This window comes from Dasypus novemcinctus, chromosome 8, assembly GCF_030445035.2.
Source record: "Dasypus novemcinctus isolate mDasNov1 chromosome 8, mDasNov1.1.hap2, whole genome shotgun sequence".
NCBI classification, from domain to species: Eukaryota; Metazoa; Chordata; class Mammalia; order Cingulata; family Dasypodidae; genus Dasypus; species Dasypus novemcinctus.
The window spans coordinates 128,600,212-128,618,179 of NC_080680.1; the positions used below are offsets into that span (position 1 = coordinate 128,600,212).

At 56.9% G+C, this 17,968-nt stretch overlaps 1 protein-coding gene and 1 long non-coding RNA gene across 5 annotated transcripts in view; one reads left to right on the plus strand and one right to left on the minus strand.

Annotated features, from left to right (window-relative positions):
* Nucleotides 1-9,467: 9,467 nt before the first annotated feature.
* Nucleotides 9,468-14,590, minus strand: LOC139439531 (uncharacterized). Of its 4 annotated transcripts, none has more exons than XR_011649530.1 (4): nucleotides 14,500-14,590; nucleotides 12,876-13,072; nucleotides 10,434-12,261; nucleotides 9,468-10,359 (listed from the first exon to the last, which is right to left on the minus strand). It is a non-coding gene; the product is annotated as an uncharacterized lncRNA (long non-coding RNA). The 4 variants fall into 4 exon arrangements; XR_011649529.1 differs by having other exon boundaries at nucleotides 9,468-10,059; nucleotides 10,243-12,261; XR_011649527.1 differs by having other exon boundaries at nucleotides 9,468-12,261.
* A 330-nt stretch (nucleotides 14,591-14,920) lies between these two features.
* Nucleotides 14,921-17,968, plus strand: part of TRAF2 (TNF receptor associated factor 2) — a 32,362-nt gene continuing 29,314 nt past the window's right edge. The window contains exon 1 of the mRNA XM_058302753.2: nucleotides 14,921-14,996. The gene's annotated coding sequence lies outside the window, so the exon portion shown is untranslated. The remainder of the gene's footprint in view (nucleotides 14,997-17,968) is intronic.

The window sequence follows — 17,968 nt, forward strand, 5'->3', positions numbered from 1 at the left end:
GGATAATGCAAGTGGACGCAGAAGAACACACAGCAAATGGACACAGAGAGCAGACAATAGTGGGGAAGGGGAGAGAAATAAATAAATCTTTAAAAAAAAATTAAGTCTCTCAATCCTTGAACATGGGAGGTCTTTGCATTGATTTAGATCTTCTTTAATTCCTTTAACAATGTTTCATAATTTTCACTGTACAAGTCTTTCACTTCCTTGGTTAACTTTATTCCTAAGTATTTTATTCTTTTTGATGTTATTGTAAGTGGAATTGCCTACTTAATTTCTTTTTGGGATTGTTCATTGCTGGTGTAGAGAAACAAAACTGATAGTTTGAGTGTTGATTTGTGTCCTCAACTTTGCTGAACTCATTTATTATTAATAGCTGCAACAGTATTTTTTGTGGATTCTATAGGGTTTTCTATACTAAAGGTCATGCTGTCTGCAGAGATAGTTTTGCTTCTTTCCTTTGAATTTGGATTACTTTTATTTCTTTTTCTTGCCCAATTCCTCTGGTAGAAGTTCCAGCACTATGTTAGAGAAAAGTGAAGAAAGCAGGCCTCCTTGCTCCTGATTTTCATTCCTTCACCTTTGAGTATGGTGTTAGCTACAGGTTTTTTATATATGGCCTTTATCATGTTAAAGAAATTCCCTTCAGATCCTCATTTACTGAGTGTTTTACCATGATAGGCTGTTGGATTTTGTCAGATTATTTTTCTGAGTCAATTGGGATGACCCTGCTGGTTTTCCCTTTGTTCTGTGAATGAATGTGGTGGACCGTGCGGTTGGCTGCATCTGTTGGGTCATCCTTGCTTTTACCAAGCAGGTAAACCCCATTTGGCCATGCTGTTTCCTTTTAATAGGCTGCTGAACCTGGCTTGCAAGTATTTTGTTGGGGGGTTTGCACCATATTTATAAGGATATTAAAAAATAAAAAATTAAAAAAAAAAAAGATATTGGCCTGTGTTTTTTTCTCTTTTTTTAAAAGATTTCTTTTTTATTTATTTCTCCCCTCCCCCCCCATTGTCTGCTCTCTGTGTCTTCTGTGTCTGCTTGTATTCTTGTCAGCATCACAGGGAATCTGTGTCTCTTTTTGTGGCATCATCTTGCTGTGTCAGCTCACCGTGCGTGCAGCACCACTCCCGGGCAGGGTCTGCTTTCATTCACATGGGATGGCTCTCAGTTGCGGGGTGCTCTCCTGGCATGTGGGGCACCCCTACATGGGGGACACCCCTGTGTGACATGGCACTCTTTGCTGCAGCAGCACTGTGCATGGGCCAGCTCACCACACGGGCCAGGAGGTCCTGGATTTGAACCCTGGACCTCCTGTATGGTAGGTGGACACTCTACCAGTTGAGCCACATCCACTTCCTAGTTTTCTTTTCTTCCAGTGCCTTTTTCTGGCTTTGATATCTGCGTAATGCTGACCTCATAGAAAGAGTTAGGAAGTAGTCCCTGTTCTTCAATTTTGTAAAATCAGTTTTATTGAAATGTACTCATAAACAACACATTCCATCTAAAGTATAAAATCAATGACATGTAGTATAATTAGAGTTGTACATTCATCACTTCATTCAATATTAGAGCATTTTCATTACTCCAAAAAAGAAAAGAACAACAATTAAAAAAACAAAAACAAGCAAACAAAAAGCCCCTACCATCTAGTAGCTACCCTCAGTCTCTCTCCTTCTCCTGCCATACATGACTGCTAATTGATCTATCTCTATAATTTATTTGTATTTACATTTTGTAGAGCTGGAGTCAGTCTGTAATACTTTTTGTATAGTTTCTTTTACTTAGCATACTTCCTTTTCTTTTAAACATTGATGGAGGGTATATTAGTCACACAAAGGGGTACTGATGCAAAATACCAAAAATTGGTTGGTTTTTTTAATATACTTTTTTTTGGTCTTTATTTATTTTTTTAATATTACATTCAAAAAATATTAGGTCCCCATATACCCCCCACCACCTTCACCCCACTCCTCCCCCCATAGCAACACTCTCCTCCATCATCATGAGATGGTTGGTTTTTATAAAGGGTATTTATTTGGGGCAGAAGCTTACAGATACCAGGCCATAAAGCATAAATTACTTCCCTCACCAAAGTCTATTTTCACATGTTGGAGCAAGATGGCTGCAGACTTCTGCAAGAGTTCAGGCTTCCTGGGTTCCTCCCTTCCAGGGTCTTGCTTCTCTCTGGGTTCAGGGTTCCTCTCTTCCTGGGGTTCTAGCTTAAGGCTTAGCATCAAACTCCAACATCAAAAACCCCTAACTCTGTCCTTTGCCATGCCTTTTATCTGTGAGTCCCCACCCACCAAAGGGTGGGGACTCAATGCCCTACTGGCACAAGAGGTTTACCTAATTACTTAATCAAGTAAACCTCTGAATCCAATGTAATCTAATATGCCCAGAGGAAAAGACCAGTTTACAAACATAATCCAATATTTCTTTTTGGAATTCATCAATAATATCAAACTGCTGCAGACCGTGATGAGTATATCACTGTACATAACTGTCCATAGACTGCTTTGGTGTTATTTTTGCCCAGATAGCACCCTTATCTTAACATCTTGTAACATGAATGTACATGTGTTCTGTTTCTGAGAAAGACATTCTTATACATGCACTATTAGCCATACTAATTGTTCACGAGGGCTCGCTGTGCTATACAGCCACATGTTTTCAATTTTTTTTTAAAGAGTTTGAGAAGGACTGGTGTTGATTCTTCTGTGGTGTTCGGTAGGATTCACCAGTGACGCCATCTGGTCCTGGTGTTACTGTCTTTCATCTAGGTTCTTGACTAGGTTGCAGAAATGAATTTCAAGAGCACGTCAGGTGAGTTAGGCCAGTAATTTATTCAGGCAGGGATGGACGAGAACTGAGAGAAAATAACAGACTCTGAGTCCCAGGTGAAGAGGAAGGGGCTGAAGAGTGAAAAAGAGGGCTGCTTTACAGACTACGATTCCCATTGTAGATTATAAATGCCCAGGTTTTACCTGTGTGGCCATCATGGTAGAGGAAAAACGGCGAGAGCAGGGCGCAGAGGGCAGGAACAGGTCCAAAGGCGAGAGAGAGAATTCAGGCCTTGCGCCTGCTTTTTGAACCATTCATCATTCTGCCCCTTTGCTGATGGCAGGGAGGGCTTCCGGCTGTTTGCTCTGTTGACCCCCCCCACCCATCAGTCCTTGGGGAGTATCCGGGGCTTCTCCTGGCTTCTGGAGGAAGTCTTTGTTCTGAGTGGCAGCATCTTGGGGAGGGCCTTTCCTCAGGCATCTTGGGGTGTCAGCAGCCAGGGGGACTCTGCCGGGTTCCAGATCCACCTGTGATTCCCTGCCTAACCAGCCGGCCTCACCCGCACTTCCGTTGTTGGAATTTCGATGACTGATTCGGCCTCCTTCTGAGTTACAGGTCTGTTCAGACCTTCTATTTCTTCTGTCTGTTCCTTTTCTTAGCGTGTTCTTCGGCCTCTGCCTGTCTGCCTTCCCCGCCGCACGGGGCTAGTTTCTTAAACTAAGCCTGGCAGGGGAGCGCGGGGCCCTGCGGCGTCACGGGCCCAGGGAGCCCCCGCTTCCTCCTCCAGCGGCGCCTCGCGGGGACCACCGAGGGCCCCTGTCCTTGCACCGAGGCGGCGGGCTGGACGGCGACAGGAACCCCGAGGGTGCCCCTGGCACCCGACACCGCACCCTCAGATCCCGGCCCCCTCGCTCACCGTCTTGGGGAAGGCGCGACACTAAGCAAACACCAGGCGCGGGGCGGGCGACAGGCCCCCTCAGGCACCGGGGGCGGCCTGGAGAGCCCTCGCGGCGGCCAAGAGCTGGCCGGGGTTGCCACTGGACGCCCGCAGGCACCTGCCCGCCGAGGAGCACTCCTCTCCACCCTGGACCCCGCTGCTCCCCACGCACGGCAAGAGCACTTGCAGGGGCCAGAGGGGATGCGGGGACGGCAAGTCGCGAGCTTGGCCTCGGGCACCTGGGGCGCAGCCCAGAGCCCCCAGGGCAGCGCGGGCCGGCGAGGCACACGGGCGCAACAGCCACAAGGCCCCTCCCGCGTGGACAGGGCCAGCGCGGAAGCAGCCTGGACATGCGGCCGCAGGGCCTGGGCGCCCCCTGCTCACCCCGCACCTCCGAGGGGTGGGGAGAGGGCAAGGGCCCCGGCAGAGAAAGGGGCGCGACCCGGCCCCCCCATCGTCCCTCGCCTGGCGTGGCTCAGGCCCGGCCCGCAGAGACCACCACCACCGCCTCCAGCGCGAGGCGGATTTTCTTTTTCTTCTTGGCCAGTTTGGGTAGTTCATGCATTTCTAGGAATTTGCTCATTCCATTCAGGTTTTCCTATTTGTTAGGGTACAATGCTCCTCATATTCTCTTAAAGTCTTTTTTATTTCTGTAAAACGGTTAGTAATATCCCCCTTCATTTTTTATTTTAGTCATTTGAATTTTCTTTGTCTAGCTAAAAGTTTGTCAATTTTCTTGATCTTTTCCAAGAACCAAACTTTGGTTTCGTGGATTTTCTTTACTGTTTTTCTAGCCTCTGTTTTGTTTATCTCTGCTGGAATCAGTTATTTCCTTCCTTCTGCTAGCTTTCGGTTCAGTTTGCTCATCTTTTTTTAGTTCCTTAAAGTGAACAGGTAGGTTATTGATTAGATAGCCTTCTTTTTCCATGGAAGCATCTGCAGCTATACATTTCCCTCTGAGCACTGCATTCCCTGGTTCCCATAAGATTTGCATGTTTTGTTTTTCATTTTCTCATCTCCAAGTATTTTCTAACATCTCTCGTAATTTCTTGACCAATTGGTTATGTAGGAGTGTGTTGGTGAATTGCCACGTTTGTCAACTTCCAAATTTGAAAAGCCATTTCTCCAAAGAAGATATGCAAATGACCAGTAAGCACAGGAAAAGATGCTCACTGTCATTACTCATTAGGGAAATGCAAATAAAAGCTACAATGAGTTACCACTTCACACCTACTAGCATGGCTAAAATAAGTCAGCTTCTACTGCGGGATGTGAAAGTTGGTGGCTGGCAGATATCTGTGGATACAATGGCTCATCTACCAATGCCACGCCAAAGCTTTATGGGAAGATACTAACAAAGTTGCAGAATGAGAAAGGATACTTGATGAAAATTAGTAAAGACGCGACATTTTTGAAAGCACCCTTGGGGTTGATTGAAGCCTAATGAGGATGTTGATGATCCTAAACAGCAGCCTCGCTGTGAACGAGGCAGAGCTGTCTTTTGAGGCCAGCTGGCTGTGAAGTTCCTTCCTGAGGGTTCATGCCAAGAGGTTAACTTTAAAAGACTGGCAACAAAAATCAACCAGAAAAAGCCCTTCATTATACAGACATGGAAAGGAAACATATACACGTGACCTGTTTTTATTAAGACATTGATTTTTTTATTTTGAAAATGGATAATGAAACAACCTTATGCAGATTAATAAGTAGATAAAATTCAAACCTTTTCTGCTGACACTACCCTAGAGTCACAACCTATTAATTTGGTAAAGGTGAGAACCTAGTAAATATAATGTCACTGTAAAATTCTAGCATGAATAAATTTGAGATGTGTGTAAAAAAATAAAATAAGACAGTAACAAGCATTGGGGAGGATGCAGGGAAATTGAAACCCTCCTGCATTACTGGTGGGATTGAAAAATAGTGCCGCCACTTTGGAAAACATTTTGCCAGACACAAAAGGCTGTTTATCATGTCATTCCACCGAGGCAGAAAGTGGATTTGTGGTTTCCAGGGCTAAGGGATGTCTGGGGATGGCTGGCCATGGGGCGCAGCTTTTCTTCCAGGGCTGAAATTAGGTAGAGGTGATCGCTGCGCAAGTCAGAACATGTGAGAACCCTCTGAACTCCAGGCTTTAAACGGGTGGATTTTAGGTTTGTAAACTAAGTCTCAATAAGCTGCTATAAAATACAGACTTCCAGGCGAGCGGTGATGGAGGGCAGCGGGGGCCACTGGAGGCGGGTGGGTTCTGCACACCGCGTGCAGGTAGAGCAGGTGCATGTGGTGTGGCCGGAAGGGGCACCTGCAAGGTGTGCAACCCGCGCTCCGGAAGGCTGGGGGGGAGGACCTGGGCGGGGCACGTCTGGGGGAAGCAGAGCACCTGGGCGTTGGAGAGGGGTGTCCAGACGCCCGGGAGAGGTGCCGGGGGGGCTGTCGCCGGGCCTTGGAGAAGGGAGCGGGGGCGGGCGCCTTTGGGAGGTCTGAGGCCCTGAGCCCGGGTGAGGTCAGTCGGTGGGTGGGGGGAGGCCCGAGCTGATGGGGCCTGGGGCCTGATCCCTCCACAGCTGGGGGGCTACGGGACAGGGAAGGGGCAAAGGGCGGAGGCTGGCAAGGCCGGGGAAGGGGCAGCCGGGAGAGGGGGCTTCGGGGAAGGCCGAGGGAAGGTGGCGTGGTGGGGCAGCGAGGGCTCCCTTGGGTCCAGTGACGTGCGGGTGAGCGCCGAGGACGCTGGGTGATGCCCGCCAGAGCAGACTGGGGGTCCGCGGGCCGGGGGGCTCTGAGGAATTACGGATGTGGTTGAGCTTGCTTCTGCTTCGGCTTCTGCCCTTGGAACTGGCGGGAGGCGAGCACGTTTGGGAGCTGCGGGAGCCATCCAGCAGAGGCGGAACGATGCCCGGGGAGGGGTCGCCGGGAAGGGAGAGAAAGGGTGGGGGTCCAGGCTGAGGCGGCCTCGGAGGCTGGGGGGCTGGCTTCCTCCGGCCGGGCGTGCTGGGGGCTATCTGGCCCAGAGCCCTTCCGCGCCCTTCTGGGCTCCAGCTCCTTCCCCCCCCCCCCCCCCCCCCCCGCAGCGTTTTCCTCATAGTCCCTCCAGCAGCGGGACTGAGACCCTTTGAAATGCCGGGGGTCCTCTTCCCCACAGGCTCCTGCCGTGGGAGGGGGCAGAGGCAGCTGCCGCACGGCCTCGGTGGAGCAGGCAGCCCCCCAGGCGGAGGGCGGCGGGAGGACGGGGCCCTGGGCAGGTGTACAGGTGCGGGCAGGCGCGGCCTGGCCAGAGGAGGCTGCTCCCGCCAGCTGCCCCCGCGGGCACGGCCAGGGTGAGGGGGCCGCCACCTGTGGGGCGCTTTAATGTTGCGCGAAGACCTAAACAAACCTCCGTCCGCTTCCTGTGGCCACCGCGCTGCCGTCCTGGGTGGCCTCGAGATAAAACCGGGCTGCTGGAAAGCGCCTTTTGCTGGGTTAAGTTGCAAACACCTAGGGCAGTTACCACTGCTTTTAACAGAGGCAGCTGACCCTTTAGCAGACGTCGCAGTCCACGTGGACACCGGCCACAGACGTTTCTAGAGCCGGTTGGCGGAGCTCGGCCTCGCCCCAGCTGCCTGCAGGTGGACCAGATGCCGGTGGAACCACACGTTCTGCATTTGCACAGCGAGTCGACAGCAGCGAGGCCGCCGTGAAGACTGAGGGCTGGAACCCGAGTGGCCCCTGTTCTCTGATTGTTCCGGGCCATTTGGGGCTTTCATTGACTTCATTTATTTTTGAGATTTTTCGAATTTATTCCCCACCCGTTGTTTGCGCTCCCTATCTGCTCTCTGTGTCTGTTCATTGTCTGCTCGTCTGCTTTTCAGGAGGCACCAGGGACCAAACCTGGAACCTCCCACGTGGAGGGAGGTGCCCAACTGCTCGAGCCGCCTCCACTCCTCGCTTGTTACATCACCTTGTTGCGTCAGCTCACTGTCTTGCTTGTCTTCTTTAGAAGGCACCAGGAACTGAACCCAGGACCTCCCACGTGGTCGGCAGGAACTGGAATGTTCCATGGCAAACCAGTCCCCCTCCTGGGGGGGGGTCCCACTGAGCTACGAGCTGTGCTCCAGTGGAGGGGCTCATCTCCAGGGACTCGCATCCAGAGGAGGGCAGGATGCAAAAAGTGGGGTGAAGGTGGCTTGCCCCCAGATAACAAGGTTGGGGGGACCACCCTGAGACAGGACCACCAGGACAGGGGCCGTCTTCATCTGAGACCAGAAGACCTGAAGGGGGCTGGGAGGCACATAATCCAGGTGAGGGGGGGGCTGGTGCAAAGGCCCTGGGGCCAGCAGGGGGAGGGAGCCGGGGGAGGCCGGGCAGCTGGGCCTTTGGGTATCTGACATGAGCTGGTTACCTGGGCCCTCTGGCTTGGGGATGGGGGGTGGCATTTGTATCCAAAGGAGGCTAAATGGAGGTTTTAAAGTGAGTTGGGGGAAGCGGACGTGGCTCAACTGATAGAGCATCCACCTACCATATGGAGGGTCCAGGGTTCGATCCCCAGGGCCTCCTTGACCCGTGTGGAGCTGGCCCACGCGCAGTGCTGATGCGCGCAAGGAGTGCCGTGCCACGCAGGGGCGTCCCCGGCGTAGGGGTGCCCCACGCACAAGGAGTGCGCTCTGCAAGGAGAGCCACCCCGCGTGAAAAAAGTACAGCCTGCCCAGGAGTGGCGCCGCACACACGGAGAGCAGAACACAGAAAGCAGATGGGGGAGGGGGGGACAGGGAAGGGAGGGGAGAGAAATAAATAAAATAAATCTTTAAATAATAATAATAATAAAGTGAGTTGGGATTCCAAAGCAGTCAGCGCCTGTTTCCAGGTGGGAAGATTTGGGGTGCTCCTTGTTTTCTTCTTTGTACTTTTCTGTGTTTCCCAGAGTTTTCGAGGTTACCTTATGTTGCTTAAAACACAGACTTTTTGAAGCAGTAATATCATAAGGTTTAAAAAAGTGGAAAAGGTTTGATGAAAAGTGCCGTATTAGTCAGCCAAAGGGATGCTGATGCCAAGTACCAGAAATCTGTTGGCTTTAACAAAAGGCATTTGTTTGGGGTAGAAGCTTACAGTTAACAGGCCCTAAAGAGTCCGCCCCAAGGTTAGGTCCTCACCACAGTCTGTTGCCACGTGTTGGAGCAAGATGGCGGGTCTCTGCCTGGGCTCCTCTGCCGGCCCGCGGGCCCAGCTGCTCCGGCTCGCAGCTGTGGGCTGGCAGGGGCTCGTCTCTCAGGGCCTCCTGTGTCCACTACAAACCACGAGGCGAAGGCTCGGCTCTCTTCCAGGTGAGCCACCAGGGGGAGGGGACTCCCCCGAGCCACGCCCTGCTGGCGTGGTGGAATCAAAGCCCGGGTCTTGATTTAATCAAGTACACGTGAAGCCTTTGAATTTTTCTTTAAGACTTAATTAATTTTTTATATATTTCTCTCACCTTTTCCCCCACCCTCCCAGGTTGTCTGCTCTCTGCGTCTATTCACTGTGTGTTCTGTGTCTGCTTATATTCTTGTCAGCAGCACCAGGAACCTGTGTTTCTTTTTTTGTTGCGCCTTCTTCCTGCGTCAGCTCTCCGTGTGTGCGGTGCCATTCTTAGGCAGGTTGCGCTTTTTTCGTGCTGGGCGGCTCTCCTTATGGGGCACACTCCTTGTGCATAGGCTCCCCTATGCGGGGACACCCCTGTGTGGCACGGCACTCCTTGTGCGCATCAGCACTGCGCGTGGGCCAGCTGCACATGGGTCAGGAGGCCCGGGGTTTGAACCCTGGACCTCCCATGTGGTAGGGGACGCTCTATCCATCGAGTTAAATCCACTTCCCAAAGCCTTGAATTTAATACAACCAAAGAGTGTCACACCCAGAGGGACAGACCAGTTTACAAACATTTTTTTCTTTTTCTGGGATTCGTTAATATAATCTTTTTTTTTTTTAAGATTATTTATTTCTCTCCCCTCCCCCCCGTCCCCCACCCCAGTCGTCTGTTCTCTGTGTCTGTTTGCTGCGTCGTCTTCTTTGTCCACTTCTGTTGTTGTCAGCAGCACGGGAATCTGTGTCTCTTTGTTGTTGCGTCATCTTGTTGTGTCATCTCTCCGTGTGTGCAGCGCCATTCCTGGGCAGGCTGCACTTTCTTTCATGCTGGGTGGCTCTCCTTATGGGGTGCACTCCCTGAGCGTGGGGCTCCCCTACGCGGGGACACCCTGCGTGGCGCGGCACTCCTTGCGCGCATCAGCACTGCGCATGGGCCAGCTCCACACGGGTCAAGGAGGCCCGGGGTTTGAACCGCGGACCTCCCATGTGGTAGATGGATGCCTAACCACTGGGCCAAGTCCGCTTCCCTGTAAATATAATCTTAAAGCACCACAAGCGCCTTCCCATCCCCCTTGCCACCCCCTTTTCTACTTTCTCGTGAATCCCCCTGTTTCTTTATGGGATGTGCAGACATGAAAACCCATCCTTCCTGCCCACCCGTGCCCACACGGCCCACCTCCACGCTCCCCCGGGCACTGCTGCCCCGTCACCTGCAGAGGGGTCCTCGTCTTCACAGCGGTTCTGGGGTGCAGCCGTGAGGGCCGAGCGGCTGGCCTGCTGGTCTCCGGAGCTCACGCCTCTGGCCACAGCACCCCGAGGTCCTTCTCCTGTAATTAGAAACTCTGAAGCAGGTGTTATGAGTTGCATTTTGTCCCCCAAAAAGACGTGTTCCAGTCCTCACCCTGTCCCGCAAATGCGGCCTTACTGGCAACTTGAAGACGTGATGCCTTAAAATGAGGCGGGCTGCGGTCCCATGTGACCCGTGCCCCGGCACTAGAGACTTGCTCCCTGGAGGTGGAGACCCGCGACATGGGATGGGGCGCAGCCCGAGCGCTGACGCACAGCAAGGGGTGCGGCGGGCTGCCAGCCACCTCCAGCAGGCAGGGCAGAGGATGGGCGGGTCTCCCCTTAGAGGGAGCATGGCCCTGGATTTCAGACTTCCAGCCCCAGAACCCCACACCCTAAATGCCCGGGCTGGAGCTCGCCTTGGGTACTTGGCCAGGCAGCCCGGGCGAACCTGGGGAGCCAGAGAGGGTGTCCCTGTCCGCAGCTGGGCCGGTCTCCCTAGCCTTGCCCTCGGCGCGGCCCCTCTGGGGATCTCTGGCCGAGAGCCAGGGGGCGGCCTTTCTGGAACACTCCGTTGACTGGCCGCAGGGTGAGAGTGAACCACCTTGTTCAGAAGCTGCAGCGCGAGGCGCGGGATAGGACGCGGGGAAGAGGCAAGAGGCCAGCCCCTGGGCCAGCCGCGCGCGTGGGTGGAGCAGCTGGGGCGTGGTGAGCAGCTGGACACGTGGGCAGAGCCGCAGGGCGTGTGGGGCTGTGCTGGGCATGGGGGTGAGCAGCGGGGCGCGTTGGCGTGGCAGGTGCGTGGGGGAGCAACTGGGCGCTTGGGGTGCTCCGGGTGCATGGGGGGAGCAGCGGGGTGCGTGGGGGAAGCTGCTGGGCGCTCTGGGTGCGCGGGCGGAGCCGCTGGGCGCGCGGGTGTGTTGGGGTGCATTCACATCCGCAGCGCCTGGCCCTGGGGCTCCGGAGCTGGGCGGCAGCCAGGCCTGCCTCCCACCTCTGCCCTTCTTGAGCTGCTCCCCGTAGGCCCCCAGGAATGAGGGAGCAAAAGTTGTGGGGTGGGCCGTGGAGCATTCTGAAAAGTCCCCGGGCCTCCGTGCGGCCCCACGTGGCACAGCCAGGTGGGAAGAAAGCAAAGTGAAGGGGGCTGGGTGGGGTCCAGGAGGCTTTGGGCACAGCGGGTGGCGGGTGGGCCTCCCAGTGCTCTGTCTGACCCAGGGATGGCCCCCCTGAGGTCCTCTGTCGAAGGCGCTCAGGTGGGCTGCCGCCTCTGGGAGCCCCGAGCCTGGGAACTCGGGATAGGCATGCGGGCTCCTGACCCAGGCCCAACTCCTGGGGGAGTGGGAGATGTGGGGCCCTGCAGGGTCCTTGGCGTGAGGGCCCAGAGGCCCGGCTCCACTCCCAGGCCTGCTTGGGGGTTCCCCCAGGGGCTCCTGGGTCCGCTCAGTGGGGGTGGGGGCCAGGCACCGCCTCCTGGACCCTCGCTGCCGGCACTGCTGCTGCTACGCCAGGTTTACTCTTTTTGGCAGGAAGGAGACTGCGTGGGAATCCCCTGGGCTGCCGCAGCCCTGATGAGTCACCCCCTTTCCGAGCCAGCGAGCAGGCGGGGCCCCAGGACAGGGGTGTTACCCCCTTTCCAAGCCAGCGAGCAGAGCGGGGGCCCCAGGACGGGGGCGCCACCCCCTTCCAAGCCAGTCAGTGGGCTGCCCCTCCTGGGCTGACATCACCAGGGCCCAGGAGCCATGGGGAGGGTGGAGGCAGGTACCAGCCCCCCACAGGGGCCTCTGGGGTGGCTGCGGCAAGTCTGCCCGTGCCGGGAACCCTGAGGGACAGTCCCTGGCACCTGCCGCCACAGCCTGGTGCCCACCAGGTCCAGCCAGGCACGTCGGCATCTGTGGAGCCACATCCTCAGTGCTTCCACACGCTGCCACGGTCTCCTGGGTAATCTATAAAATACTTGTTTGAGAACTTTTATATGTAAATACAGATAAAATCTCCTAACCCACCCTGCAAGGAATGGATGGCAAAGGAGGGGATCTGAGCCAGCAAAGTGCCCTGGTCCTGGCTCAAGGCCTGGCCACAGAGATGTGTGCTTCCGGCACGTTCTGCCGTCTCTCTGTGGAGCTGCTTCTCCCTGACCGCAGGGAACAGTGATGTGTGTCATTGGAAAGGCTGCTGGGGGGGGCTTGGAAGGGACAGGTGTCCTGGGACAGGTGAGGTGAGGCTGGGAAAGGGGCGGATGGGGCAGCAGCAGGGGCTGCGCGGCGGGAGGCACAGCTGGCGGGGCCAAGGGGGTGCCCGTGGGGGCTGGGCAGCTGGCTGGCGGCCATCCAGGAAGTCCTCCCCAGGCGCGTCAGAGGGCCGCCGGGACCGCCAGCCCCTCTCTGGCGGGGGGGCCATCAGGAGGCATGGGTGGGGTGAAGCGGCCTGTGCCCTGTCCTCGGTGGTCCCAGCTCGCGGGCAAGCGAGGCCTGACGTTCCGGGGGGCTGTCATAGCCGGGCGGCCGCAGCCCGCATGGACACCAGGCCAGGAGGAGACTGGGCACATCTGGGAGCTCACCGAGTTACGACCCGGCTTGAACGAAACCTCAGGAGCCCGCCGGTGGGAATGGGAAGCCTTCCAGGCTGCGGGCGGCAAGCTGAAGCTCCCGGAGCACGGTCGTTGCCTGAGTTCTGCCAGAGGCAAGAAGGTCTTGCTGTCACCTCAAGGATGCGGCGTGTTGGTTAGGGCCTTCCGACTCAGAGCCACGTCACGGTCTGTAGTACCAGAAAAACCCAGAAGGGCCTAAAGACAAAAGCATGGCACCGTGCCTTGTAACGTTAGAAAAACTCAACGTACCTCTTGCTCACCTTTAATGTCAACCAGATTTAGCTCCGCCAAAAACATGTAACTACGCACTCCCTCCCTGACCGGTGTCTGCTCCATCTGTTATCTGCACCTTCACAGCTTTACCCCCCAAGGTTATCTGACCCAAGTACCCTGCATGTTTCAAGATTAACTGAGAGGGAAGCGGACTTGGCCCAATGGATAGGGCGTCCACCTACCACATGGGAGGTCCAAGGTTCAAACTCAGGGCCTCCTGACCTGTGTGGAGCTGACCCATTTGAAGTGCTGATGTGCGCAAGGAGTGCCCTGCCACATAGGGGTGTTCCCTGCGTGGGGAAGCCCCACGCGCAAGGAGTGCGCCCCTTAAGGAGAGCCGCCCAGCATGAAAAAGTGCAGCCTGCCCAGGAATGGCACCGCACACACAGAGAGCTGACGCAGCAAGATGATGCAACAAAAAAAGACAAGATTCCTGGTGCTGCTGACAGGAATGCAAGTGGACACGGAAGAACACACAGTGAATGGACACAGAGAGCAGACAACTGGGGGGCGTGGCGGGGAAGGGGAGAGAAATAAAAAATAAATCTCAAAAAAAAAGTTTAACTGAGAAAGCAAAAAGTCATTTTTCCAGACCTTTTTCAGAAACATCACTCTAATGATTAACTTTGTTTCAACCAGTATAAAAACTGAGAGAAAAACCCTCAACGGGGAGGCTGGTGTGAGAGCACATCCCGGGTCTCCTGCCGGCCAGCCCCGCTTGGTGGCTCTGCTCTGCATTGCCCAGCCAGTGAGCCCGCCCCGGCCCCTCGCCAGGTCCTGGGCCCTGGCGCTGGACGCGCGGCCCGTCGCCGTGGAGGTGCAGGACCCTGGGGCACTGTGTCACCTCCTTCTGCAACACGGGGACCGCAGCTCCCAGCTCAAGGGATGCAGTTCTGAAACAAGGGGGTTTGCCCATTCCTGGCCCACGGCCCCCTCACTTGGGGCCTGCCCCGATCATCTCCTCAGGCAGGTGAAGACTCGGTGCCTCTGGCCACGCAGACTTGGGGGGGTGACCGTCATCCCTCCGCTGCCCCAGTTCCAGAATTGCCCCCTTCGCTGGCCAAGACCCCCGCCCTTCTCTAGAGGCCGCCAGTTGTGCATTGTTTGGTCAAATGTGGAAAAACTCACATCACACGAAACCCACCATTTTAAAGCGCACAATTCAGTGGCAGTTACTCAAGCCACAATGCCCGCAACTACCATGGCTGCCTTCGCCCCAAAGGGAAGCCCTCCCCCTGTGAGTTTTTTTGTTTTTTTACTTTTTCTCATAAATGTAACCCAAGCCGAAGCCCTCCTTTACTGCACCGGGGCTCCGTGTTACCGTCTCCCCGTCCACTTCTGTCCCGGCTGGCGAGGAGACCTCAGGTTTCCTGGCTCTCTACGCGGGAGCACGAAGCAACTGGACCCTGCAGGCACCGAGCACTCTGGAAAATGCCTGACGGTGGCTTAAATACCTGCGCCGGGGTCGCGCCAACCAATCGGCGCGCGCTGCGGTTAAGTGCCCGCTCGTGGTGGGCCGCGGTGGCTGTCCGTCAGTCGGACTCGGGGGCGGGCCTTCGGTGGGAGCGGGTCTGGCCAATCGGCGCCCGCTGCGGCTCCCTGAGCGCTCGCGGTGGGCCGCGGTGGCTGTCCGTCAGGAGGGCCCGGGGGCGGGCCTTCGGTGGGAGCGGTTCTGGCCAATCGGCGCCCGCTGCGGCTCCCTGAGCGCTCGCGGGAGGCCGCGTCGGATGTCCGTCAGGCGGCTTCGGGGGCGGGCCCTCGGCGGCGGCAGCGGCGGCGCGGCGGGCGCACAGTTCCGGGCGCGCGGCGACCGTCGGGGTGAGTCGCGCGGGCCGCGGCTTCGGGCGGGGAGCCGGGGGCGGGGATCGGGGGTGGGGGTCCGGGGCCCGGGGTCGGGGGTCGGGGGTCGGCGTGGCCGCTCCGGGGCCGCGGCGGGCGGGAGGAGGGCCGCCCGCGCGCCGGGCCTGAGGGGATTTCTCGGGAGCTGGCGAGCCGGAAACTGAAACCGAGCGCGCTGGCTGGGAAAGTTCGCGAACGCCCGCGGGGCGCGGGGCAGCTCCCGGGCCCCGGGCCGCGTGCTCGGGCGGGGGCGGCGGGGCCTCCCGGCTTCCGCTCGCGCCCCGAGCCCCCTCCTCGGCCCCGCATCTCAGGTGTGGCGGGGCTAGGCCTGGGGGCGTCTCCTGCCCGCCTTGCGCACCCCGCACCCGCACTCCTGGACTTTGCCGGCCCCGCGCACCGCCCCCTCCCCGCCTCCCAGCAGAGGCGCGCCCGGCCCCCGCCGTCCTTCAGAGTGTCGCCCCCCCCCCCCGGCCTCCTGCCCCCGCTGTCTCCCAGCCTTGGTTCTTGACCGGTTGAGTATATGGAGGGGCCCCTGGTCCCGAGCTTCCCCGCCGCCCCTTCAGCCCACTCACTCCCCGGGGGCGCCCTGGGGGCCCCTTGTCTGGGTTTGTCGAGCCTGAAAGACCCGCCGGGTGGCGGGGGCCGGGGAAGCCCTTGCTGGAGCGCAGGTGGCCTGGGGAGCCGGGCGGCGGGGCGGGGCCTCTCGGGTCCGGGGCTGGGAGAGAGCCACAGGGTTATTGCCCAGGTTGGGGTGGGGGCTGTGCCTGGCTCTCCCAGCCCACGTTTGAGGCAGTGAAGTGCAGTGGGGGCAGCCGCGGGGGCCTCGGTGCAGAGGGCAGGGGCGCCGGGACAGTGGGCATGCGGCCTGGAGGTTCCCACGTTCCGGTGGAGCCCCCACCCACGGTTTACACATCATGAGTTCGCTGTTGCTTGAATTCTAAATGTTAAAAAAAAAAACAAAAAAACTCTGAAATTGCTTTTTTTAAAATTTTCTAAGCAGTGGAAAGCCGGTGGCTTTCAGCAAGTGTTTTAACACATTTGTCGAGCAGAAGCCTGCTGGGCCCTTTGCCTTTGGGAGGCCCAGAGGTGAGCGGCGCTCTGGATGTCTGGAGCTCCCAGCACTTCCAGGCACCTCCGGCCCCCCTTCCGGCACCTGTGGCTCCCCGTGGCCCTGGAATAAAGCCCAGGCCGCTGGCAGGCCTTCAGCCCCAGGGGAAGGTGTCGAGTTCTGTAGTGTTTGGGACTTTTGCCTGGGCAACCCCTCAGTTCCAGGAGGCGTGGGTGGCCTTCCTGCAGACTGTGACCCTGGCCCCCCCCACCTGCTCGGGCATTTCTGTACCCCTCTGCCTTGCCAGCGCCAGGCCAGGGGCAGGCACACTGTGGGGTGCAAAGGGGAGCAGGTTTTTAGCTGGAGGGATCCTCCCTTTCTTAAGGAATGTTGGCACTTAGTGTAAAATAAACTTCACGTCATTTCCCTCGGGACCCCAAGAGCTATACTGTTTCTGGAACAGCTGCGGCTTCGGCTGGAGCCTGGACAGGAGAGCGGGAAGGTGCTGCTGGAGAAAGTGCTTTCTCCCGGAGAAGGCACTCCCCGCTTGTCGTCGTCTTGCGTCTGGTCAGTCAGTGGCCTCTGTTCTGGCTCTTGCTGCGCTGCCTCGGTCTGGGGCCTGGGCATGGACGTCCCAGGGGACTCCAATTCCGTCCAGAAAGCATCCACCCATCCCACCTGCACGTCCTCGAGTGCGAGGCCTGGGGTGGATGCTGCTTGCCGACAGAGGGGGGCAGGTGGCACAGGGAGGGCTCCTGCTGGGAGCGCAGAGTTGTCCCCAAGAGCCCTGTGAGTGAGCACTGTGTGGCTCAGCAGGGAGAGCCCAGGGCAGGCTGTGGGTGGTCCTGAGGAACAGGGATGGGTGGGTAGAGGGGGTGGGGTAGGGAAAGTGCTTCAGGTAGAAGGAAAGTCCCTAGAGGTGAGGAGAGGCTGCGTGGCTGTGCTGGCAGGGGTGGAGCTGGCTCTGGCACTGCCATATGGTTGAGGGCAGGGGTGCAGAACAAGTCTGGTGGGCAGGGGTGGGAGCCTGGGGGACTGGGGTTCCTGCTGCCACTCCTTCAGCAGTGTGTGCTGAGCACTGGGCTCCAGGATACACCTGGGAGCCCCTTCCTCACCCCTGCCCTCCCCACACTTATGTTCTAAAGGGCGTGGGCAGGCAGCATCAGAAGAGTGAATAGGAGATGTTGCTGTCAGGTGGTAAGTGCCATGGAGGAGAGCATGATGGGGAAGGGGCTGAGGGGTGTCGGGGGCCTGCGGAGACCTGAGGGAGCCAGGCCAGCAGCAGAGGGTGTCACGGGTGGACAGGGATAGGTGGACGTGAGCTGGCGGGGTGCAGCCTTGTGCTGGTTGTTATTGGAGTGCTTAAATTTAAAATATTTAAAAATGAGACTTGGTTTGAGTGTTTGAGTCCTGTAAGCCCTGTGGCCCCCGCAGGTGTGTCCGAGCCGCCATGGCTGTGTGTGTCGGTGCTGGCACTAAGGGCTCACACCTTTGTAGTTAAGGTAGGACAGATGGCACGTGTGCTCCAGCACGTGAGGTTTTTTGCCACTTAGGCGAGGCCATGTGGGAAGTCGCTTTGGGAAGCAAGGACGAACCAGGACAGCTGCCAGAGATCAACCACCCTGCTGGGCTTGTGACTACTTCTGTCTTTTATCACTCAAAAAACACCGCTTTCATGTTTTTGTGGTTCTTTTCTGTCTGAGAAGAGGAATCAATGGAATCATAAAATGGGTTCAATCTACCTCAGATGTGGTTGTTCTGGCCAAGGGGCGCTTGTCCCCCAAGCCTTGCTCTGCCCAGGAAGGTGTCGTGAAGAAGAAGAATGCGCTGTTTGAAAGATGCTGCTAGAAGTGATTATGTGACGTTGTGGGGGAGGGGTCATTTCTGTTACCTTCTTGCCCTG